Genomic DNA, 26,631 nt, shown 5'->3' with positions numbered 1-26,631 from the left:
AAGCAGGAAAAGAGAGGACGATGATGTGGAATCAGCCAGTTTAGTGGTATCCATCTGGCCGGAGGGCGTGTTGCTAAGCCAGCCCTTGGAGCTGCAACTCCCCATACATGGGTTGTGGGGAAGGCCATGTGCTCTTGCAGTCAGCTGTGGGTGGGGAGTTTTGGGATTTTGACTACGAATTATCCCAGAGCTGTCGGTACCTTCTTCTCCCCACGTTCCTTCCTGTCCCAAGGGAGACAACCCTTTGGCTGCCCATCCCTTTGATGGTGTTCTGAGTCTCATTCCAGGACGTCTAGACAGCACCAGCTCCTCCCACCGTAGCTTACATACTTTCAAACAGGTACTTCTTCATAAAAATCAACTTTCTGCTTAACATAGAGATTCCTGTTATCTCTTAATGAGCCTCAGATTTATGCTAGTCTGTTGGAGTGAATCAGCATGATAATGTATCCCTTGATAACACAGTTCCGAAATAACGTGACTGATGTTTACTCCTTTCTCCCACCATCGCATTGCCATGCAGTGCTCCAGTGACTAATTTTATAAGATTGAATTTTGAACCCCTCTTAAAGTCTTATGGTGTATTTAACATGTTTTTCTTTTTAAACTAACCTAATTCTTCTAGGCCCTTAAGTCAGTGATAATCATTCCTCTAAATCCAAAATTACAAGCCAAACATCTAATGCAATGTAATTGTTGCTCACAATTTAGGCTCACCTCAATTAAATCAGATTTTTTTTTTTTCTTAACCTTCATTTTTCCCCAAATAAGTATCCATTGAGGTGATCTGAAAATTGAGTAAAATTCTTCTCAAGTAATTATGGATGGAAGGGGATAAAACTGTGGCTTTGAAGATGGAAAAGTATATGGATATCCTGAGGTGATGGGTGATGGGGAGACCGAGTAAGTGGAAGAAGGCCAGTCTAACAGGAACATACTAGATTGAGAATAGGCGATTGGAAGGCGTGGAGCCAGGGCTTGAGATGAGGCCAGGAGACCATGATACCTGCAGTTTATTATCCAATACAGAAAAACAAACAGCCTAGAATCCAATGCGATGGGATGGCCAAACTAATGAACCTGCCACAGATTCTGGAGACAAGAAAGACGCAGAGAACAGAGGGACAGTTGAGTGGTGAGCCGTGAGATGGGGAGGGAAGGCATGTGCAGGTGGACAGCAGGGGAGGGGAGTTTTGGGCCAAGTGTGAGCATGCGAAAGCCCTGTCAGGCTGTAGCTGAGAAACTGGAGGTTTTGTAGTGTGTATGTGTTAGCACAGAGTACCGGGTGAAGAGTGGCTCTAAATAAAGCAGCAAAACAAAAATGAGACCGCGAAGAGCTTTGTAAGACACATAAGGTCAGGATAAATTTGTCACTAGAGTTACCTATTGCTGCTCTGAAACACAAGGAGTACTCTGTGATAAGGCCTAAGAATTCGATTTTAGATATAATTACACCCCAGAGACATTTATGCCAAGTTTCAATATTCCTTAGCTTCCAGAAGACCCATTCTAGTTATGAAATGAAATGCAATGATAATTAAACTACCAGAAGGCTACCACACAGCATCATGCACTATGCAAGGAATTTCAGTCCCAAAAAGGAGACTCCCTTTTGCACAACTGAAGATGCAGTTATCCTATATTTCACCCTTTCTGTCTCCCTCATGGGATGCACAGGGCATATGCTTTCTATCTAGTTTCAAACATGTGCTTAGATGACAGACATCCCCTAGGGGCAAGAGGAAGAATGGGTTTCAAATAACATAGAAAGATGCAATAAATATCGTGCTTAAAGAAATGAATTTCTCCATCTGTCTCATCATATGCAGCAAAAACTTTAAAGGAGCTTACTGCTCTTGATATAAACATGCCTTGAAAAAAATGTTCATTGAAAGTCTTGGAACACTCACTGTGGTAATAGGCTATCCATGTGTGGGAAAGAATTATTAAGCTAGAAGAGGAGGATGTATTTTTGTAAATATTAATTCAATTAACAGGGGCATGAGACCCTATGCATTATGTACAAACAATGTATTTGATTTCCAAGGACCCTGTGTCTGTCCACAGTTGAAGTAGCAGCTTCCATCTGGCAGTGAAGTCTGGCTATGGAGAACATACGAAGAGAGTCATCGAATGGGTACAGCCAAACACACGAGGGGAAAATGAGTCAAAACTCAGTGCTCTCAGGCACTCGAAAAGGCAACAAGGTGGCTACACTCAAAATCTGCAACCTCAGAAGACTCATGAGGTTGAAGCAGCATGGGTAACAGAGGAAGGACCTCAATGAACTGAGAAGAAGAGATGACATGTGTATTAGCCAAAAATATCAATAATATATAACAAATCTGTTCATGGAAGCAACTGGACTCAAAGGAACTGAGCAGATGCCAATCATTCCACAAGACAGGCTCATCACTGTTCCAAGGAGCCCTCTTGCTCCCAATTCTACAAGATCCCATGAGCCCCTTGCATCTTTAAGGGAAGCCCAGGGAAGGATGTGACAGACCGAATGAACAATACCCTAAAGATACTGATATGCATTTTCAGACACTACTTAAATTTTTGGACATCATGAAATTTTAAACCGAAGGAGAGGCTGCTCACGGGAAATGTCATATAGGTTCTGAAAACAGACATAATATTGTCATTACATATTTAAGTCTCACTGCAAATATAGTCTGTGACATTGCAATCCATGCAATTATGAAAAGAATTCTTAGGAAATATGCCTCCTTATCATTTGGGGGCACTGGCTAAAACTAATCTTAAATAATATATATATATATATATTATTATAATAACATGTAATGATGATAAATGATTATTGTGAAAAATATAGGTAGATGAAGTTTAAAAATACACTTTTGATAATGTAGATTAGATGCAGGTACAAGGGCCTTTCAGACTGAATTACTATATATCCTATTGATGGAACTACCTTATGAGAAGCCTCAAAGTAAATTGATGATCTCTTCTTTGGATATCACAAGTTATAGTTCTTGGAAAATCAGAGCAAGGTAAGAACATAGGAAAGGTTATAATTTGTACCTGCCATAAATTTGATGGAACTGTTTGGTTAATTTATACTAAGGACACAGTATGATTTCTTCTAACCCCATAAAAATCTCAATATTCAGCGATGGTGCTTTGGTGGAAAGATAGGTGAAGTGTTTTTACTCATTTCCACTGTTGCCATGCTCTGGCTCTTACAAAGACTTTAGAGTACCCAGGCAATTAAGTTGAGATCCGATCATTTTTGGCAGTTCTAAAAGCCTGGCAGTGTTTCATTTTCTTTGGTCAGAAAACCTCCATCACCATTTCTTTTTTTTTTTTTTAATTTAATAAATTTATTTTTTATTGGTGTTCAATTTGTCAACATACAGAATTCCATCACCATTTCTTGATCATATACCTCCTGTCTTTATATGCAGCCCATTTGGCAACACGAACTTTCACTGACTCTTACCACCATTTTGAGTTTCTTTATGACTCTTTATCTTATTCCAAAACCACCCTCAGGATTTCTTCTCTTGATCCTAAACCCTTGGTACAGTTTCAGTGGTGTAGCCTTCTCACTTTCTTGTAAAAACACCCTTAGTGGGCACCCCTCTTATAGCGCCTATTACAACCAACTATGCAGCTAAAATACGGGGGGCGGGGGGCATGCAGATTATTTAGGTGTAAAGAGCAGTTTATCTTTGGGATTTCTATGCCATTTTAAAGCAAATAAAGACATACTTGTGGTTCATGGTTCAAAAGTCCTAAAACACATTTGTCATACGCATTTCAAATTACCAATGAAAGATTATAACAAAGTGACACAGGTCAAAATAAATCTACATTATGTTTCACCACTTTTCCCAGAGATGTAAACTCAGAGTCAAAAACAAATTTTTCATGTCAGCAACATAAAACGAAATGCATTATCTATCATATGGTTAACAAAGTAGCATCTACTCTACTGGGCCCTAATGGGTCACCTGAACAGCTTAAGGTTCCAGGAGTTAGAGGTCGTAGATGTGGCACCAAATTGTAGAATTTATAAGCCTGATCTTTTCACTGGATTGTCTAGATTGGAATCCAGGATAGCCATTTATGAGTAGTATTAATGCGGGCAAATTATTTAACTTCTCCAAGCTTCATTTCCTCTATCTATAACATAGGATAATATAGACTTAAAACTCGTGTCATCTCAGAGGGTTGTTATAAGGACGATGTGAGTTTAAGTTTGCATATAACATTTGCAGATGCTTAGAACAGTGTCTGACCTGTAATAAACCCGTTTAAGTGGGTTTCTTCTTTGTTTTTCTCTGGGATTTGAAGGGAGTGGAATACTCTCCTTTTTCTGTATTTCTTTGATGCCAGAAACCCATGGGTCCCCTTCCGTTTCAAGCCAGCTGACTTACATTGCAAAAGTTTGAAACATTCATACTAAGTTTCTCTGGCTTTTTTCATAATTTTTAATATACCCTTGGTGGTTGTTTTCCTACACTTTGTTTCTCTTCTATTTCCAGAGTTAGATCTTGTGTTGCTCTGCTAATTACTTCACTGATCATTTAAAATGTCTTAAGATGAACATCTATGTCTGACATACATGCATTATATGTGTACGTGTGTACCTTCATGGCTTGCTCCAACATCTCCTTCAAGTCTTTTCAAATATTATTTAATTGGGAGGACCTTCTCCAAATATACATTTAGAATTAGCAAAATATTATTTCTCCATTCCTCTACAACACAGAAACTACCTACCCCTCATCCTGACTTATTTTTCTGCATAGCATTATGAATTTTAAAAAGAATTTTATCTACAACCTTAATATAAATTAAAAATTTTATAATTTCATTACTTGGGTTATTTTTCTCTTTGCTAGAATGAAAATACCAATGGTGGTTACTAATTTTTAATGGTATTTTTCATAAGTTTATCCACTACCTGGAGAAGAGTTCTGGGCACAAATTAATACTTGGACTATTTTCAAAACTACTTTTTAGTAAACTAATCCGTGAATCTGTATCATCTATATCATCTATAGTCCTCCCAACCCCATATTCGGATGCTTTAAGTAGATTAAGAAGAAAATTATTAAGGAAAAATAAAATAAAGAGGAAAAGTAATTTAGTTTTTGTTCTACTTCACTCATTCTACAGAGGCATTTTAAACATAAAACAGCATTTTAAAATGCTACTGAGATCCCTTTAACAAATAATATCATTTCTCTCTAATCAATTTTCCCCATTTAATAATTACTGAAAGTAATTCAGGGGCAAATATTTGCTCTTTGGTAGCCTATTATTTTTTGTTTGATTTTTAGGAGATTGTTTGTTTGTTTGTTTGTTTGTTTTTAGGACCCACGATTTCGTGGTTAAATAGCAAGTAATAATATGAAGTAATATGAAGTCAAAAGTGATTTAGTCGATGTCTAATCCAACAACACATATTAAGTATCCACCATATCTTTAGCACCACCAAATAAAAAAACATCAATACCAGTGATACTGGATATAAGGCAAAGAAGCCTCACTGAGTCCCCAAGTTCTGTACCCTCCTTCTCTTAAACTGTTAATGGAATATGCAGGGTGGTGTGGTCCCAAAATAGATCAAGCAACAACCAAATGCACCGGCACACAATACAACAAAGCTGTTTGACTCAAAAAAAATCATTGTACAAGCTTGTCTGGAAACACATGGTCCTGGATCACCCTTCCAGAGGAAGGGAACGTGTAGCTAAAAAGGTATTGGAAGGAAACTGGAGTAGCATCGTAGTGTCTGCCAAACGGCAAGAAAGGTTATTTGTCCCCATCACGGGGTGCAGAACAGGTTACATTCGGTGCAGAAGTAGCCCAAATTCAAATGTCTGCTATGTTACTCTGGTTGTTTTCAAAGAAGGGCAGTTAAGACTTTCTAAAATGTCAGATGAAATCATGTTCAAATCAAGACACAAAATATGTTTCAATGCCAAATATATATTTTTAATTATAGGCCACTCTGGATTACTCACACCATCGCTCCTCTTAACTGAAATAGATAATTAAGTATCGGCTACGATAAAAAAATAAATCCTTGCCAAGGGATATTTGATATTGAACTAGGGAATCAGAAACTGGAGTCTATTTGTGTCTCCTTAATAAGCTCATAATTATCCTCGAATAAGCAATTTTGTTATTCTCTGCTCTTTACTTGTGTTTTTATAAAATTGCCAAGTTCGGCTATATCATGAACTGATTTAAAACAATACTGAAAAAATTAGCAAATTGGTATTTTTCAAAAGCTTTAACATTCGATTAAAGTGTTTATCTTCAACAACAACAACAAACAATGAAACTTGTCACTGTGGACAACTCACTCATTTGCATCCAAAGACCCTTGATTAGAATAATTCTTCAAATATAAACAATTAGTAACAGGCCATTTGTTTACTAAATGTTATAGAAGACACCCAGCTGTCTATATCTCCTTCATTTGACTATTGTGAAGTTAGAATTTCCTCATGACATTTCACATCAAAAATGTTTAGCTAAATGATAAAGTCTTTTCAGATGAGCTATTTTAAGGTCACTTTCCAGATACCGTCCAAAACGAAACATGTTTTAATCTAAGAAGATGATTGGCCTTTCTTTACAATTTGACTCCATTTTTCATCCGCCCTAGAAATACATCTGATCACTTATTTTGAAATGCGGAAAGAAAGGAGGCTTTTTATCTTTTTATTTTATTTTTTAATTTTTAAATTATTTTCATTTATTTTTATCCCTTTTATATTTTTGCATATATATTTTATTGAAGTTCGATTTGCCAACATATAGTATAACACCCAAGGCCCATCCTGTCAAGTGCCCCCCTCAGTGCCTGTCACCCAGTCACCCCATCCCCCTGCCCACCTCCCTTTCCACTACCCCTTGTTCGTTTCCCAGTTAGGAGTCCCTCATGCTTTGTCACCCTCTCTGATTTCGCCCACTCATTTTCTCTCCGGAGAGGAGGCTTTTTTAAAACCAGCTTTAAAATTATGTTCTGCTGACTTGCAAATGGCAGGTCAGTGTTAATTGAGAAAAGCCTGAAAAACTTTGACACCTTTTATCCCTGCACGAAGATTCCAGGCTCTGTACGTTCTAACCCTTGGCTTTCCAATACTGCCTTTACGAGGCTAAGAAGATGAATACTCATTGCTTTTAATCCTTACCATGATTTATGAGCCTCCTGGCATCCTTTCCCCAGAGCAGCTACAACTGTGTGGTTGTTCCCCCTGCTGCTTAAATTACACAGACATCTGCAAAGTAAATTATGGATTGTTGTCCCATAGACCAGAACCAAGCATTCTCTTCATCTCTCCTGCAGGAATTTTTTTTTTTTTTTTTTTTTTTTTTTTTTTTTTTTTAGAACAAAGACCATGTACAGTTTTACTTGCTTACGTCCTAAAGAAATTTTAAGCTAACCTGAATGATAGGACCACAACCTGGATTAGGACCTGTCACACATCAAAGCAGCATGACATATAAACAGGATTACTTTCAAGCTAGAAGACAAAACAAAACAGAAAAACCTTTCAGTGTATTTATATCTTTCTTTTTTAGTTAAGGAACTCCACCTTCAGGTTCACAGAAGGAAAGTGACCTTTAAAATTAACTAAAGATATGTGCCGTGCAATAAAGACACATGTTAAGCGACCTTTCAGTCTTGGAGGGTGCAAGATTTTAAGAGCATCTTGTGGCCTATGGTTCTTTGAACCAAATACTGACAAAGAAATTTAAAAAAAAAAAATTATGTACAGGAAAATTTGTGGAAGATCGAAGTACCTCTTTAGATTTTGTTTTTCTTCTACTGTGATCGCTTGTAGTAAACCTGTTTTAATAATCCTGGAAACTTGCAGCAATCATGAGTAATTGGAACAATTCTTTCTCCTGAATAAGAAGTCAAGCAGAGTCTAAGAAGAAATAGTCAACTTCCTCAGTATTTTCCTTTATTTTCTCTGCTTATTATTTTGTGCAGATGACGACTCATAATTCCTAATGACAAGTCCATTGTGAAATCCTTACAGGCATGTCTCAAATGACTAGCCTTTGACAGTTCCCCCAAATTAGAAATATCCCAGCACCTTTTTTTTTTTTTTTTCAAATGTGCTAATTGCAGTGCAAACAATAACCCATCAGGGGAAAACCTCACTAACAAAATTTACAAAATGATTTCTAGTAATGCCTTACAAAGTACATTTCTTTTTTAAACAGATGGCTCTGCAATTCATTTTTTGAACCCTATTGTCAACTCAGCAGGATGTTGTGAGCACTAAAACCAGAAATGCTCAAATCCACTCCTGGCTGAGCAGATCTGTTGCTCCCTCTGTGTTTTCATCAGTTTCCTTTTCACTTCATCACTGCTGAGAGGCATGGTTCCTTGGTGTCAAGACCTGATATTCATACCAATGCCCTAAAGACTTTTTTTTTTTTTTTAAGACAGATCTCATATTTGTTTACCTCTGTGTCAGTCTCCGTATTCATTTCCAAAACTTTCCTTTTTCCCTTGGCATCATGAAATGAAGTATTAAAGGAATCTTGAAGGATCTGATTTAGTTTCTACACTAAACTAAATATATCTCTAAATAAACAAATGCCTTTTGAATATTGATTACATACAAGTAATTGTCTAAGAAAATATAGAGTCTAGACACAAGTAAGATGATATTGGTACTTCCTAAAGATCTGGCAAATATATATATATATATATATATATATATATATATATATATATATATATAAATATACATTTATATAATCCCTTAATGCATTGCCAGCAATTATTTTCTTAAATACACACATTTACACACACACCCTGATCATGTTGTTTCTCCACACTCAAAAATAAGTAGCAACAACAAACATAGCTCCATATATCCTAACAAACCTCACAGCCCAGATAAGTTTTTAAACTTTCTTCAAGGTTCATTTGTTGTATCTACTCTTCTAGATTTATCTACCAACTGTGCTTACACTTGATATACACTGCATTTCCTAACTGTCCACATGGCTTAAAAGTCACCACACATGAACTGTTCTACACCTTCATGCCTTATGTACCTCTATCCTCCTTTCCTGACGTACTTGTAGCCACTTAGCTTTAAAGTCCAGTTCAAATGCATCATTTCTGCATTTTCCCTCCTCTTTCAAGCATAACATACAAAGAAATCTCATCCAAACTTCTCTGCAACCACAACATTTTTCATATTGGAACACAAAATTATTAAGTAATCAAAGTATGGGCTGGCCATATGAAAAAAGAATCATTTCCTTTATCTTGTCTTTCATTTTCAGATGATTTGTAGTAAGTTAATCTAATTACTTGTTAAGTAATTATGAGTGTAAATGACAAGTAGGACAAACACTAAACTTTATGAAATTCTGGAAGAGAAATTGATTGCTTATTCTTTGATTGTTCAAAAAGTGTATTTATGCAAGGAGATGGTAGGATTTTAAACAGGCCCCAGAGCATTACTCTATTCAAAATTGAATTAATGAAAGACAAATATTATAATACTAAGTTTGTTGGGCTGGAAACCTATATCTTCAATGTTCTTGGATACCTACCACTCTATCTATCCACTCTCTTGGATATCATTTCATTGCGATTACTTTCAGGTCTATTTTCTTACCTGAAGTTCACGAAAACCCTCACATTAAAAGGAAAGCAATTTCAAGTCATTCTCTACAAATGCCTTCTGCATTCATTTGAATTCTTGCCTCATTGAAAACAAGTGAAGATTCTAATTACTTTAAAGTTATCCTTTCTCAAGTTTCTATATTTAAACTATTCTTATATAAAATGATGATCGAATTCCTATATGTTCCTTTTAACTTTGGTGATAGCACAGAGAGAACCAAAGGACATTTGAGAAGAGTGTGCTTCTTTTTTAGTTGGATCTCTGGACATTTTAATGCTTCAAAGAAAAAGACGTAAACTCCTGCATTAATAATTAGTATGATGTGGTATTAATTTTTGATTACTCATACTTGTATCATAGATAATATTTAGGTCGCTGAAATCATGGTTTTGTGAAAAAGACAAAACGGGAATCGGTTTTGCTGGTTACTGGAATTAATTCTGAACTAGGAGGCTCTCTTATACTACCAATTTGAGCATGAGATCTGGAATGAAATCCCCACTCCAAAATTATCCGAGATCAGAGATTTCAAAAGTATCCAAATTTTCTATATAAATGTGAAAATTTTACAAGGTAAAAGTAAGATGTTTTCCATATGGAAATTCTGCATATTGATGAAAACAAATTGAAAAGTAAGATAGATGGCAAAAGGAATTAGTATTTGATATCAAATGGTTGATTCCATTTCAAATTATTACTCTTGAAAAATTGTATCTAAAATTCGTATGGATTTTACTCAAATCTGATACTTGAAATTAATTGATTATGTTATAAAACTAGATTAAACTGTAATAATTTTTGAATAAATAGGTCTCATCAAAGAAAAGCTAAAAAACAAAAGGAAACGGTTTAGTTTCTCATTTATTAAATGTGAATATGCAGAGAGAGTTGAATAAATATCACAGCAAGATCCATAAAGCCACACTAGTTTAATTACATTTGCCTTATCTCTTTAACCTTTTCTTTCTGAGCTATTATATCAGTGGTTAATCTTAATTGATCACTGATTGAGAAGTGAGAATGGGAAGCTTATTTTGACTAGAGCCTAAGAACAGATGCTGCAATTACCAAGCAGGGAGTGTCAAGGCAGTGCTTTAATTACCATCTCGAGAAGGTTAACTCTAAGTGTCTAAATCTCAGAGTTCAGTTTCCTGCCATCAGCAAAGGAAAAGCAGCCTACAATTCACCTGCCCAAGAAACAACTGAGCTAGCCTGCCATATTAATATTAATAAAGACAAGAAAATTTGAGACAGTGTCTCTTTGTTTCCTGTGTTAGAGCTTCATCTAAAGTTTGCCTTTGAAATGAGACATGTCCAATTGAACAAAAGTAATATCCACTAATTATGAGGGAGTAGGCAATGTGTCATAAAAATATAAAAGGAGAAAATCAATTTCTGTTCTTAAGGAGGCACATAGCCACTAGGTCTTCTCAAATCTGCATGTAAATTGAAACGGTGTGAGAAAAATTCAGTGAAGAAGCTTAAATATATAGAACTCTTGCTTAAAAAAAATGCCTACTTAAGTTTGATGGTCATGTCAGGTTCATGTCAACTGTCTATAAGCATATAAATGTTTGAATATTTTGATTTCTCATAAAATATTTTTAAAAGTAAATGTTTTTAAAAGAATTTGAATTTTGAATTATTAAGACGCAGCAACACATAAGTTAACAGTAGTTAAATGTCACCTACCTTTGAAAAGGCTGGCATCCTTTAAAACTCCAGCATTTTACTGAGTTCCAAATAGACTGTATTCCCAGAGTCAGACAGAGCTGGGAAAACAAAGATACATAAAGTTGTAATGTCAAAAAAATTTTAATAATATACATTTATTTTAGAATACCTCAGATATACTTTAAAAGTTGCACAGACTGGTCAGAGTTCTCATAAGCCCCATATCCATTTTTTCTATTGTTAGCATTTACATTACAATGATTTAATTATCGTAACTTGTGATATGTTGCGATATACAGACTCAAATGAACCAACACTGATACGTTATTCTGACTCATGAGTTTTTCTCCCTTTTCTCCCTTTTTCTCCGTTTTTCTGTTCCACATATCATAGTGAATTTAGCCTTTACGTCCCCTCAGCCTATTCTGGAAGATGATGTTTTTTTAAGATTTTCCTCGTTTTTGATGATCTTGAGAGTTTTGAAGAGTAATGATCAGACATTCACAGAATGTCTCTTAACTAGAATCTGCCTGATATTCTCATGACTGGACCAGGGGGATGGATGGTCCTAATTATTCTCCTTAAGCTGGTTTTTGGAGGAGGACCATACAGGTAGTGTCGTTCTCATAACTTCACATTGAGGATGCACGACACCAGCCTGATTTCTGGTCTTCCTTCCATAGTGTGCCTTTGGAAGCAAGTCAACAAACACGGTCCACGCTCAGGGGTAGGGAATGAAGTTCCACCTCCTGGAGTGGGAAATATTTTCAAGATTTATTTGGAATTCTTCTGCAAGAAAGATTTTTCTGTTCACCCAATTTGTTTGCTTGTTTGTATATTCAATCAGTCATTAATTCATTCAGAAATCTGTCTACATCAGTATGAATTCATGGATATTTATTTTGTACACCGATTATTTTGGTTCCAGCTTTGGCCTTTTTGAACTCTTTCACTTGGTTTTGTGACCTTTTGACATTCCATACAAATATGTTTATTGAGCAGTTCCTTATATTCTGACACTTGGAGCAAATTCATGCTAATCTTATGTATTTCTTGCCTCAGCCCTAGACTCAGCAATATTTTCAGGGATCCTGGTTTCTTGGACTGGTGAATGGTTTAGAAACCATTGTCTAGGCACTAAGTGTGCCTGTTGCTATGGGGGCGCCATTGCTTCTAACCCTTTTCTGTGGGCTGACCTGGGAAATATATGTATTTCTGTTGGCATGTATACATATCTATCCATAAAAGTTTCTCTTATGGAAACCACTATTTTATACTGATATCTCTGACTCTAATCACATAATATATTTCAAATAAATAGTGTCTTAGGTCTTACTATAATATTGAAAATGCACCTTATATTTCTGCTGGAAATGTTCCTATCTCGGTAATATATAAGGAGTGCCTCAAAGAAAGATGCCCATACAAATTAGAAAATACATCTCTGGTGTCTGATTCTTTTTTTTTTTTTTTTTTTCTGGTGTCTGATTCTGAGAATCTTTGACACTCCATGGATATGTATTATCACTTATTCTTACTGACGTTCATCATACTTTAAAAAACAGTCTTCATTGCCGTGTGCACACAACCATAGCTGCCTGAATTTTTAGTCAAGCGTCATACACTAATACAAAAAAAAGGTGCATATAGAAACATATATTATTTAATAAAAACTAATATATTTTCTTCTAATAGTAGATACTATTACTATGCCTATGTTGCATATGTTTTTTCAAAGTATTTGTTTATTTAAATAATCTCTACACCAGACGTGGGGCTCAAACTCATAAGTCTGAGATCAAGAGTTGCATGCTCTTTCAACTAAGCTGGCCTGATGCTCCCAAAAAGCTCATTGTTTTTTATTTGTTGGTTGGTTTGTTTTTAAGTAGGCTCCACACCCAGCATGGAGCCCAACATGGAGCTCAAACTCAAGACGCTGAGCTCAAGACCTGAGCTGAGATCAAGAGTCAGATGCTTAACCAACTGAGCCACCGAGGTGCCCCATATAATTAAATTTTTTAAGCATCTGAGTTAAATTAATTTTACCTGAGAATTTTTATGTTTAATGAATTTATAACACAGCTAAAATCAATATCTGCATATTAAATGTTGTAACTAAACTGTAATCATAAACATTGTAACTAAACTGTAATTGTAATACTTAAAGGCATTTATTACTTTTATCACAAAAATTGACTGGAAAATATAACAATAGGCTAGACTGGTAATCCATATGGGTTGTTTTCTGGAAGTAAAAATCAACTCTTGTAATGCTTCTGTTTTTATAGTGTTATGAACCATATGTTTATGTTCCCTGAAATTCACATGTTACAGTCATAATCCCCAATATGGTGGTATCTGGAGGTGAAGCTTTGGAAAGTAAAAGGATTAGTGCCCTTATAAGAGGAAACAGGAGAGAGCTTGCCTCCCTGCTCTCTGCCATGTGGAGAAAACGGCTATTTGCAAACCAGAAGGAGGGCTCTCAGAATCCAGGAACTGCCAGCATCTTGATCTGGGAGTTCCCAATCTGTAGGATTATGAGAGATAGAGGTTTTCTTTTTCAGCCCTCCAGTCTATGGTAATTTGTTATGACAGCCTGAGCAGACTGAAAGATCTGGTAACTAACAGCAGTTTTACCTCTCAGACAAAATCCTTAAGATTAAAAACCATTAAAGAAAGAAAGAAATTCTAAGCCATCCCAAACCTTTAAATTATATTAGAAATGTTGGTTAAAAAATTCCAAAATCTGTATCAATTCCCTGTGGATGTGACAAGAAATGGCCACAAACGTATTAGTTTAAAGCAACAGAAATTTATTCTTTCACAATTTTAGAGGTCAGAAAACTGAAATCAAGGGGAGAGTGGGACTCTTTTTCCACCAGAGGACCTCGAGCAGAATTCTTTCCTCATCTCTTCTAATTTCTTGTGACTGCCAGCACGGTTTGTGCCTTGTGGCCACCCTCCCAATCCTCAAGGCTGGCATCTTCAAATCTTTCTTTCCTCATTCACATTGCTTCCCCTCAGTTGTGTGTTAAAACTCCCTGTGCTTATAGCTATAGTTAGTCTCCAACTGAGGACAGTTCAACTTAAGATTTTTTGACTTTATGATGGTATGAAAGTGATACACATTTAGTTGAAACCTAATTTTGAATCCCGAATTTTGACCTTTCCTTGGAGTAGCAAGATGTGTAGGATCATCTCATGATGCTGGGTGACAGCAGCAAGTGCAGGTCCCAGTCAACAATCCCATCATGAGGGTAAACAAGTGATACACTGGAAATCATTCTGCACCCACACCACCATTTCTGTTTTTCACTTTCAGGACACTATTCAGTAAGTTACATGAGATACTCAACAGTTTATTATCAAATAGACTTGGTGTTGGAGGATTTTGCCCAACTGTAGGCTAATTGAAATGTTTTGAGTGTGTTTAAGGGAGGCCAGACTAATCTGTGATGTTCTGTAGGTTAGGAGTTGTAAATGCATTTTTGACTTATGATATTTTCAACTTGTAATGGGTTCGTTAAAATGTTGCTCAGGAAGATCTGTATGTAATTGCATTTTGGGCTCACCTAAATCATCCAAGGATAACCTTCCCATCTCAAGATCTTTTTAATCACATTCACAAAGACCCTTTATTGCCTTAAAAGGTAAAATTCATAGGTTTCATGAATCAGGATATGGCTATATTTTGTGAGGCTATTTTTCAGCCTACCACAGACCACCTTCCTATCTCCTTCCATAGAGGAGAGAACATTACTAGAACAAAATACTTTTTTCATGAGTCGATTTCACATAACACAATGTGTGTAGCCCTGATAGTATTAGAAATATAATCAAACACAATGAGAGAGTGTTTTAAGATACGGTTTAAGACAATATAACACAGGCATAATTTTAACTTGCTTTGAGGGATGGATATTACTTATATTGTAACTTAAATAATTGATCATTCCTCTTCCTGGTAGACTAGGACCATTGCCAATCTACCATTATGCTATGCTTCGTTGAATACTACTACAGGACTGAAGTTTCTGAATTATAGCTCCATGATCTTTAGAAAAATCTTAATTAAGTAAACCTGTAGACAAATTTTAAAAGGAACACCTTGTAAATTCTAATACATACTGCATTTAGAAGTTATTATACTTGTTACAAAATAGCTCATGCCAGGTCAACTTTTAAGGAAACCTGACAGAAAAAAAGGAACTGGCAATCAAGTAAGAGAAGTAGGAGCTGAGGAGTTCGAAATTATCCAAGATAAATAAAAGCATGATGGCTTCAGTGAGGTTTCAATTCCCAGTTCTGTTAAGGGCACATGCACTGCTGCCATATGAACTAAAGGAACTAGGAACAAGACACTTGCATGCAATGGGTAAATGTAAGGAGGGTTGTCCCGTCTATGGGATGGGAATGAGAAACCCTTCTGCACATCAGTTCTGTGAAGCTGCACAAATACTAGCTCTCACCGAGGATCACAGAAAGAGGTCATCATGGAGAAATCATAGGGTTAGCATAGTCTGTGTGTGTATAGGAGGTCCAGATTCACACACATGTACAATATGGGGACTCCAACCCAAATTATTATGGCACTGGTGACAGCATCAGAGTCTCAGCTGAGCAAACACAAAAATGTCTTTAAAGTATTCTTTCATAATCGAAGGCACGGGACTCCCATCGCAGGGAAAAAATAGTAAATGAAAGCAAAACACATGAATGAACATCACCAGAAGCAATGGAATGGAAAATTTGTTTTTTAAGAACTGGAAATAATAGAACACTTTGGAAGAGATATATAATATATTTAAAGTTTTCAGAGTTAAAAGAAGAAAGCAAAATTGTTTCCTTTATCAGATCATACCCAAAAATAACTTTCAGTATAGGGAAATAAAAGCTTAAGATTATAAAAGAAAATATAGAACATATTTTTATGAAATAGGAATCAAAAAGCTTTCTTGAAACAAAGATGTTAAAAGCACAAAGCAAAATAATGACAAATTTTACTTAAGATTAATGTATTCAAAATTAAATTTCACAAACAAAAGGAAGCTATGTGATTCCAGGGAGATATTTGCAATTTATGAAACTAAGTTTCAAGTATAGATTATATAAGAATTTCAGTAGTCAAAAATATTGAAATTATAAGCCAACTATTTACAGAAAGGAAAACAAGACTTCCAAAAAGAGTACCAAAAAGGGATTCCATCAGCTATTATGGGGGAAATGCGAATTAAAATAACAATGACATACTGTTCCATCTTCAATTAGATTGGCAAAAATAGCTTTTAATTATATAAAATGCTTGATATGATCAATAATTAGCAAGGATGTGGAGTGTTGGAAGTGAACATTGTTACAACCACTTTGAAAAACCATGTGGCAGTATCTAGTAAAGTTGAAAATGCAAGCAACCCCTGCCCCAGCAATTTCACTCCTTATAACCATGCTAGATGAAGCCTTGCACATATGTGCAAAGAGAAAGGCACAAGAATGTTTACTGTAACTTTGTTCAAATTCCCAAAGTAATCGGCATGTTTGAAACCACCTGATTCATAACAAATGCAAATATAACTAATTACTTTATATATTTGAATTATTGTGTTCATTTCAGTGATTAAATTCATAAAAATATTTGTACTTACAATTTATTGGAAAACATTTTCAGTATTTTTGGTTTGTACGTGCATGTGTGCATATAATTGCATGCAAGGGATTTATGTTGTATGTTGAGTATGTATGATGCTGGATAAGGCAAATAAAGTGTTTTTTTTATTATATTGTAATCATGATTAAGAATAATATACCTAAAAAAAGAAAAAAAATAAATAAAATAAAATAAAATAAAAATTAAAAAAAAATAAAAGAATAATATACCTAACTTAGGAGAAACAATCACAAAACAGATTAGTATTACTAAGATGAGTTATGAGTACATAAATATTTGAAAACATGGTGGGCCAGTGCCATGCACTTTCATAAAAGAGGATGACACTGGATTCAGGAGAATTATACTTAGTAAAGGCTCTTAGGTGACAAAGCAATAAGACCAGATACCCATTTTATTGGTAAAAAGGCTATATCTAAGGATCAGATATTTTTTGTGTGTTCTTTTAGCTGCTTCTGCCATAAAGATAAATCCTCTTATTAGCAGCTAACCTGCTTCATTGCAGGGTAGTGGTCAAGATGTACAGCAATGAAAATAAATGACACCAGAAAACCATAAATGGAGGGAAGTGTGAAAAAAACAGGTGGTGTAAGTGCTTCAACAAGACCCCAGGCAGTATTCAAAGCAAGTAAGTTTGAAAGAGCACAATTCATGAGGTCATTTCAACTAAGGTAAGAAAACCTAGGACTAACATCAGCTGAGGACTAGTAGTTACCTTTTATCAGGTGACAGGACTCACTGCAAAGATTGCAAGTTGGACATAAACATATGTCTTATTTCCAATAGCATTCCCAAAATGAAAAAAATATTTAAAAAGAAGTAAAACCTATATAATGCTGGATAGTAATGAAAGGGATCAGAGACAAATCTCTGCCAAAATATGAGATGTGTCTATTTCACAAATAAGCTTGAGATTCCTGTAGTAATTATCTCTGCCAAAAATGTTATAATGAAAAACAGGTAGAGTGCTCTGATAAAATCCCACTAATATCTCACAAATTAAAAGACTTAAAAACCGAGGCGCCTCTGTGGAACGCTGTACTTAGAAATTATTTAAAGGCTTTGTTTCCAGAACTTTCGAAGCAACCACACTGTGAGGTCCACCAATAAACCACAGCCAAACCAATGGAACATCTGCAGGTGGTCAAGTTCTCTCCTGATACAGTTATTACTCGCAAAGGAGGCCCAATTAAATAGAAAAACAGATGTGTAAGATTGGTTACTTATGCAGGGGGATAAAAAAGAGGTTTTTCCTTATAGGCACTCTCTCAGGACCTTGGTGTTGACCCACACCCACTGAATAATAAATATGACAATGAATATCATAGTCCCCAGATTTCTAACTTCAGATCATGGACCACTGAAGCATCACCCATGTTTCAAAGAGCAACATACTGACTTTTGCAATGTATATTTGGCTTGATTTAAGGTCTCTGTGTTCAAAATACATTAGAAGTTCTGAGAAAGAATGAGTAATACTTAAGAATAGAGTACTTAAAATGCAGAACATGTAAAGAAAACCAATGTGCTAAAGAAATGAAGGAAGAAACGTTTTAAAATGACAAGAGTATTTCACTCAATACATTCAAAGAGACTAATAGGCCAAATAAGACACACACACAAAAAGATAAATCATTAAAAGACTAGAATAGTATAAAAATAGGTTTGTCCGAATTAGGGTAACTGATAGTATCATAACATTTAAAATAATATTAATGATTTCCCATAAAATGGAGGAATAGAAATTTTACTGTAATAGACAAACATGTTAGTAAAAAACTAAGCCAAAACAAGATGATAATACACACAGAAACAAACACATTTTTCAATGAGTGGATGAACCTGAAAAAAAATAAAAGAAGAGTCGACAGTGAGGAGCCAAGCTGGCAGACAAGTACAGGGAGGTAAGTGAATATTGTAGACAAGAGATTAATTAAGAATCCAAGAAGCTGGCAGCCCAAGTGTTCTGTGAATGAAGGCTCTGTATTGGCAGAGTTAGTGGCAAATTAAAAAAAAAAAAGCAGAAAACTGGAGTCCAGGAAGGCTATCACTCAGGGGGAAAAAAATGGCTTTCTTAAAGGAGGAAACAAAGCAGCTTTATCTTTGTTCTGGAGATTTAAAACAACAACAACAACAACAAATCAAAAGAAGAAAAAAAAACACTACAAGTCTGCTCTGAGGATGTGTGGTTGAAGGCAGCTCTCATTTGAATTTGGAGAATTCATTTACATTATTTGGTTCAAAATCAATCTTTACATCAAAACTTGGATTTAAAGTGGAATGGGCTATATAACACCTTCCAGATGACAACAAATCCCTGCAGAAAAGACTTCACAACCTCCACCACAAAGAAAACTTGAAAGTTGAATTATAACAAATATAATGGGTTCTGGTCTAAAATCACACAACATAATAGATGCTCTATATATTTCAATAAGATAAAAAGATAAGAACAAGAAACAGCAGAGACAGGATCATAAAAGTAGAACACTAAAAGTTTTTGGAGGCCAGTCTGCATTTTACACTAGAAGCTCAAAGTTTCATTCATCAAACCATCCATTGAAAAATCACAACTAATAAAATATTTTAGGAAAGTTTCCAAACGATGTTTATTTAGATAACTGCATTCCATTCGACCTGCAACAAGATTTAAAAAGTGCAATTTAAAAAGCATTTATCTTATAAATATTCATTAAATAGCTAGAAATATATTTAACAAAAAAGGTGTAATACCTTTGTCCAGTTAAACAAGGAGGTCATTAGACTGATGGGGCTCAAATGCCATGGCGGCCTCCCTGAGCAAACCAAAAATGAAGCCTATAAATGCCTCAAGGTTAAGAAATTGAACCCAAGGACAACCAATCACCAAGAGCCAACGAGGCTTTGAGCTATTACCAATCAGGTAATGTCCTTTTTTTGGCCTCTGCACTTTCTCTGTTAGAAGTCTCTCCCTTACCTCTTGTTGACAGATTGTTCCAGAAGTCCCAGACTTCTGGTTTGGTGGTACCAAATTTGAAGCAATTTTTGCTCCAATAAAATCCTAAAATTTTTAATATGCCTCAATTTGTCTTTTGAAATCTTCTCTGATGTAATTGTCACACTTGACTGATAACTGTTAAATAAGAACTAAATACATGTAGAGAGACACCTTCCTTACTGAATCAGTATCAAGAGTCTATCAATTCAAATAATTCTGGGCAAAAGAAATAAGGTTTTTCACCAAAGTTGTAAAAGTGATACTAAATAATATAAAGGTGAGAATAGTTCACACATTAACTAGCACATGGTTTTGTCCTATGCAAGACTAAGGCTTATATGGCTTACAACAGTCATATGAATTATGGGAAAAAAATGATGAAACAGATGAGAACACACACATACACACATGCCCATATGTGAACACCTGATATACAGAAAAAAAAAATTGAAAAACTAGTAGGGAATCACAGACTTTTCAATAAGTAGTATAAAATTTTTGACAAAACAAAATGTATTTATTAACTTGGGATAGGAAATTATTAGAAATGTACTAAAACATTCTACCCATACAAAGACAGGCTAATAAAGTTCTTTAACACAGTTAAAATTATTTGTTCACCAAGAGATGTAATAAGATAAAAAGACATGGCACAGTTTGAGAAACAATATTTGTCATAGATATGACAAATGATCATTACTCCGATTATATAAAGTAACTCTCAAATACAACTAGAAAAATACACTCTCTTTTAAATTAGTTGCAACTCATAAACATATTTAAGAAAAAAACAGTAATATAAATGGACTTTTAAAATCTATTTAATGATACCCAAACCTACTAGTAAAGAGATCAAATACATTAAGGCCATAGTAAGATGCAACTGACAACTAAGCTGGCAAAAATAAAACTTACAAAAATTACCAGTGCTGAGAAGATGCGGAACTATTTGAACATTCCTATAGTATTGGCAGAAATATAAATCGGTCCAGGCCACCTATATAATAATTTGTCACTATCCTGCCATGAACAGATGAATATCAGTTGACCCAAAATAGTGACTCTTAGGCATAAACAATTATACAAAAAAGGAAAAAAAAATCAAAGACAGGGAAATAAGTATGAATGATTCTAAATACAGATATGTAATATAAATTTTATTTGCTTTTAAAAAAAATATGTTATTTATTTGAGAGAGAAAGAGCATGATTTCAGGGAGGAACAAAAGGAGAGGAAGAAGCAGACACTGAGCAGGGAGCCTGAGGTAAGATTTGATCCCATGACCCCGGGACTATGACCTGAGCCCAAGGCAGATGCTAAGCCACGCAGGCACCCACGATTTGCTGTTTTTGAAGAAGAGACATAATGGTTCTATTACATCAAAAAAAGTCTAGGAGTTAGTAAAATAAATTATGAAAATTAAGCATTTTATTTTTCATTTTTATTAAGAAGTTAATTGCTGTACTCTAATTTCTGGTAATCAGAGAACTCTACATTTGTAATTACAAACACATAAGGGAATGCTAACAAAATTGAAATATGGTATATTCATTACATCAACTAGAAAATAAGTAAAGGGACAACAAGATATAAATACAGAAATGGAATCATCAGAAAGGTGTTAAAAAAATAAATGGACAAAAAAATACTAGAAAGAAGATGAGAACAATTCTATACATACAAAAATGATGTTCCTTCCATCACTGAATTATGTGTATCTTCACCTTTTTCTAAGGTTTTTAAAATACCCATAGTAAGGTTACATATTAGTAAAGGAATATAATGTGCATCTTTAAAAGAGTATTAGTTCTAGCAAACTAATAAATGAAAGATAAAACCACTAAATATAATATACTTTTTAAATATTTTATATTTTCTAAATAAAATGCATTTAGGGGCTGGTGGATGGTTCAGTCAGTTGAGCCTCTGACTCTTGATTTGGGCTCAGGTCATGATCTCAGGGTCCTGGAATCCAGCTCTACCTCAGGTTCTGTGCTCAGTAGGGGTCTGCTTGAGATTTTCTCCCTCTCCCTCAGCCCCTTCCCCCCCAAAAATAAGGAAATATTTTTAAAATATAAGAAGATGTATTTAGATTTTTAAAAATATTTAAGATTGCTTGAAAATTGGTATTAATATTTATAATTACAAATAATGTTTAAATACCCTTAATGAAAAAAAAATATTTTTCCTTAACGTTTATTTAAATAGTATTATATTTAAAGTTTTGCTTTCTCACACTTAAAAACTTTTCATCTTTATAAAATGCAAATTCTGTACTTTTATTTATCATTCTGATAGCAGAGTCACATTTTACTCACCTGAAAATCCTATGCTCATAGGGAGTTTAAAATATCAATTCCAAAATGAAGTTAACAGTATTAGCCAAGAAACTACAGAAAACTTTTGTTAAAGCAAATAATTTAGAGCCTCCACATGTGGAAGGAAATCATATTATTAAAATTAAATTTATTTAAAACTATAAAATTAACCACAGGACTAATGAGCTTATTAAACTCCATTAAATTCCTGATATCGAATCTATATTTTATAACTTACATATTAGGACACTTGTTAAAGCTAGAATTTTTGCAACCTTTTTTTCTAACAATAAATTAGTAATATTAGAATCCCAGGACATAGGCATTCTGCTATTTCATTTAAAGAACAAAAATCTCTTGGGGTGTCTGGGTGGCTCAGTCAAATAAGTTAAGTCAACTCTTGCTTTTGGCTCAGGTCATGATCTCAGGGTCATAAGACTGAGCCCCACATTTGGCTCCCAGCTCAGCAAGGAGTCCGCTTGTCCCTCTCCCTACTCCTAGATCACGTGTGCACACATGTGTGTGTGCTGTCTAAATTAATTTTTAATCTAAAAAAAAAAGAACAAAAAAGATTTAGAGTTTCTAGTTCTTATTACTTCTACGTCTCAAAATCTTAAGTTTCCTAATGTCAGTATAAATGTATTTATTCAAAATGGTAATTTGAATTTTTATCTCAAGTTAATATATCTCTTGTGTTTTGTGCATATGTGTTTCTGGAAGTTATGTTGTCCTTCAAAGTGCATATATAGAATCAAATATTAAATGCTTATTGAACTGGACAGTACAATACCACCCTTCTTGTTTTTCTCTGTTATATAAGAAGAAAAGGCCAGAGAAAAGGAAAGGGAAAAAGAGACAGAGTAGGTCATTTTTTGTTTTCCAAGCTTTATTTCCAGTATTTATTCTATTATTCATTTAGCAAAGTGTTGATAATAGAATAGATACCAAATAGGAAAATAAATTAGATATAATTTCTGACCTGAGGAAATGTGCAACATTGAAGATAAAACTGATAAATTGGCAAATGTTGGAAATAAAATATTGCAAGTCCCGTAACAGAGGTTCTATGGAGACAAAGAGTTGCAGAAATTAACTGAAACAGCAAAGAGAATTAGGTTTTTCACAAATAATTAAAAATTTAAAGTAAATCTTGGAGGATAAACATGAATTTTCAAGAAAATAAAAAATGAGAGGAGTTTCAGAAGGAAGGTATCAACGTAGTCAAATGTGTAGAGGTCAATGAGATCTGGGGAACAAACCTCCTTTGGGGATGGTTTTAAAATAAAATAACCTGCTGAAACATTACAGTGGTGACCAGCAAAGCCACATCAAAATAGGGTGTGCGTCTGCTGCCATAAATTGTGAAGGACACTAGACCATTACTTTTTCTATTTAAGCCCCCACCCCCATACAGTCATGATACCACATGTAGAAGTTAATGATCCTTGGCTCTACTCTCTCTCTTTCTCTCCTTGCCCTTTGTTTCTCACTTTCATTTTACTAGAAACTAAGCAAAAATGATTCTTTCCTGTTTCAACAACCAAACATTTGGGTCATGATTTATTTTTTTATTTTTTTTTAATTTAGTTATGATAGTCACACAGAGAGAAAAGCAGAGACACAGGCAGAGGGAGAAGCAGGCTCCATGCACTGGGAGCCCGACGTGGGATTCGATCCCGGGTCTCCAGGATCGCGCCCTGGGCCAAAGGCAGGCGCTAAACCACTGCGCCACCCAGGGATCCCTGGGTCATGATTTTATAGACCAATGTCACTCCCAATTCTTGGCCTCCAACCTCAGCTGGGCCCTCCATGCGTCCTTGCATCTTTCATCAGCTTTCATGATCATTCCCTACACCAACTCCTTGCAGTTACCACTAAGGTGTGCAGGGTCCAGGCAGGTATTTTCACGGGCCTCTGTCTATACAAACACTTTGATTAAAAGCCATCCTGCTAAATCTTTGGGCTTCTGTGAGGTACAGTGATTTATTGATAAAGATTGAAAATAAGACTAGAAAAGAGATACCGCTGTATTTATTCCCACAACAGTGCATGTGATCCCCAGTGTCCAAGCACTATTTCTCCGTTTTCACATCCAAGAACCACCTCTGTGTCCTTTACTCAAATGCACCATTTATTGGTTCATTGCACACTTTCTGCCACAACAGGGCAGCAGTAGCAGCAGCATTATCACTCACCATGGCGCCTGGGAGTCCATTTGTGTTGAAACTATGCTGATCTTGCCTGTGCAGTTTCCTAATACTACTTCCTTAATAAACGTTATGTCATTACTACCCATTGTATTGTCCACGAATGTTGGCTTTCAGTGACTCTTTCAAAACTTGTTTGTGTCTGTACTTTGATAATGAAAACCATGAATGCAACTTTTTCTAGAGTAGGTGGAAGAAATGTTAAAGTTTTTTTTTTTTTTTTTTTTTTTCTGGATATGTTAAATTTGCTGCTTGGAATTTTATGGCACAAATGCAGAACAGGACACATTCCAACCATGCCTTTTCTTGGATTGGTAGTCCATAATCCTTGAATTTCTAGAATATGATCTTTTATTTTACAGTGTTGGCCTCACCCCTGACTCCTCAGCCTGTCATGAGATGGGAGGATAGGCAGGGACTATAGCAGAACAAAAACAGCGATCTCATGGGCACAGGGAATTGTTGTCCCTTGTCCAACACAGCACAAGACGAACCCTGAGTAACATGAGTCATCACACTGATTGGAAGCAAGAGAGAAAATGAATACCATTGTGATTACTGAGCATTGGTCTTCAGAAGCCTTTGGGGAGACAGGCTCAGTCAACCCTGGAGGACTGCCTGCCATGAGGCCTGGACCTTGCCTAGCGTAGGGTGACCTTGCCAACTTCCAGGGGCACACTCTGCCAAGATGGCTTTGCCAGTACCAGCTATGCCATGTCACTAGAGGGAGACAAAAGATTTTGAGGTAGACACTTGAACGGCAGGGACATGTGTGGGACAGGATCTGTTGTGCCCTGTCCTGACATACTATCAGAGTTGGAAGAAGCACTGGAGGAGGGTCCCACAAGGCACAGGCTGAGGGCAGGGCCAAGTGTTGTACTGCTCCATTAAACCTATTTGTGTTTTCTTTTAAATATCTATCTCTTCATTACCATTTTTTTTTTCCAGATAATGTCAGTTTTTACGTTAGTAGGAACACTGAAGATATACAGTGGGATTTTCTCATGTTACCAACATTCATTTCCAACTTATAGACTTCCCTGTATCCATATTCACTTTTAATTAACTCTGTCAATCTATGGTAATTGTCAACTTTGGAGCCAAGATGATAGAATGCCTCAAGGCACAGCGTCTAATGTTTCATGGAATCACCGTTTTACTGCAAATAAAATGGATGTACTATCTAGTTGATGGAGTTGTGGTGAGGTTTAAATGCCGTATATACATATATCTATATTATAATACATATATATATTTTTTTATTTGTAAATTACAGCTCTGGAATATAGCACACACCATACATTATAGAGGTAGTATATCTGTGCTTATACAATGATAGGCATGCGTTATTTTTCTTTTCTGAATTAAGAAATATAAAAATCATACTTTGTTAGAATTTACCTTCTGTGCTGAAAAAGAGCTGTAACAAAAGGAAATTAAATTACATTTTTGCTGTGAGATTTAGGAGCAGAAATAGGAGTCTGTCTACAGATTATTTAGAAGAGCTCCTAAGCAAGCCCCTGAATGAGGGGCTTTGCAATCCCAGCCAGAACTAGCTCAAGAGAAAAACAAAAACACAACATGAATAAAGATAATATTTATCATTCACTTAATTACAAATAATAATTTCTTTGTATTTATCTAAATTAGATTTGCATAAATATAATGGAAACTTGACATGTCCTCGATGCAGATTGGGACATTATATTTCCACACGTGGACAGGTATGGATAAATATACATGTGGCTTTTTGCAATGAAATAGGTTTTGCTCTTCCAAAGTCTTCGTTATACGTAAGGACATCCATTATAAGGAATCCATGAAATAAGTTAGATCCAACTAACTCTAAGAAAAATTATGGAGGGGCCATTAAGACCAATGTACATATCATCACATGCATACATGTATGGATAACACAGTCGTATGGTCTCACTAATCCAAACTGGCTTAAAGCATTGAAAGAAATATGGAGGGGCCCCTAGGTAGCTAGTGGCTGAGCGTCTGCCTTTGGGTCAGGTCATGATCCCAGGGTCCCGGGATCAAGTCCTGCATTATGTTCCCTGCAGGAAGCTTTCTTCTCCCTCTGTTTATCTCTCTGCCTCTCTCTGTGTGTCGTTCATGAATAAATAAATTTTAAAAA

General features: G+C 35.4%; 1 protein-coding gene across 2 annotated transcripts in view; it reads right to left on the bottom strand.

Moving 5' to 3' along the window:
• The window catches only part of CDH12 (cadherin 12), a 966,147-nt gene that overhangs the window by 619,868 nt on the left and 319,648 nt on the right, over positions 1–26,631 (bottom strand). For both annotated transcript variants that reach the window (XM_077896365.1, XM_077896364.1), the window contains exon 2: positions 11,343–11,422. The gene's annotated coding sequence lies outside the window, so the exon portion shown is untranslated. The remainder of the gene's footprint in view (positions 1–11,342; positions 11,423–26,631) is intronic.

The sequence above is a fragment of the Canis aureus genome, chromosome 4 (assembly GCF_053574225.1).
Source record: "Canis aureus isolate CA01 chromosome 4, VMU_Caureus_v.1.0, whole genome shotgun sequence".
Classification (NCBI taxonomy): domain Eukaryota; kingdom Metazoa; phylum Chordata; class Mammalia; order Carnivora; family Canidae; genus Canis; species Canis aureus.
This window is presented reverse-complemented; position numbering and strand designations above follow the sequence as displayed.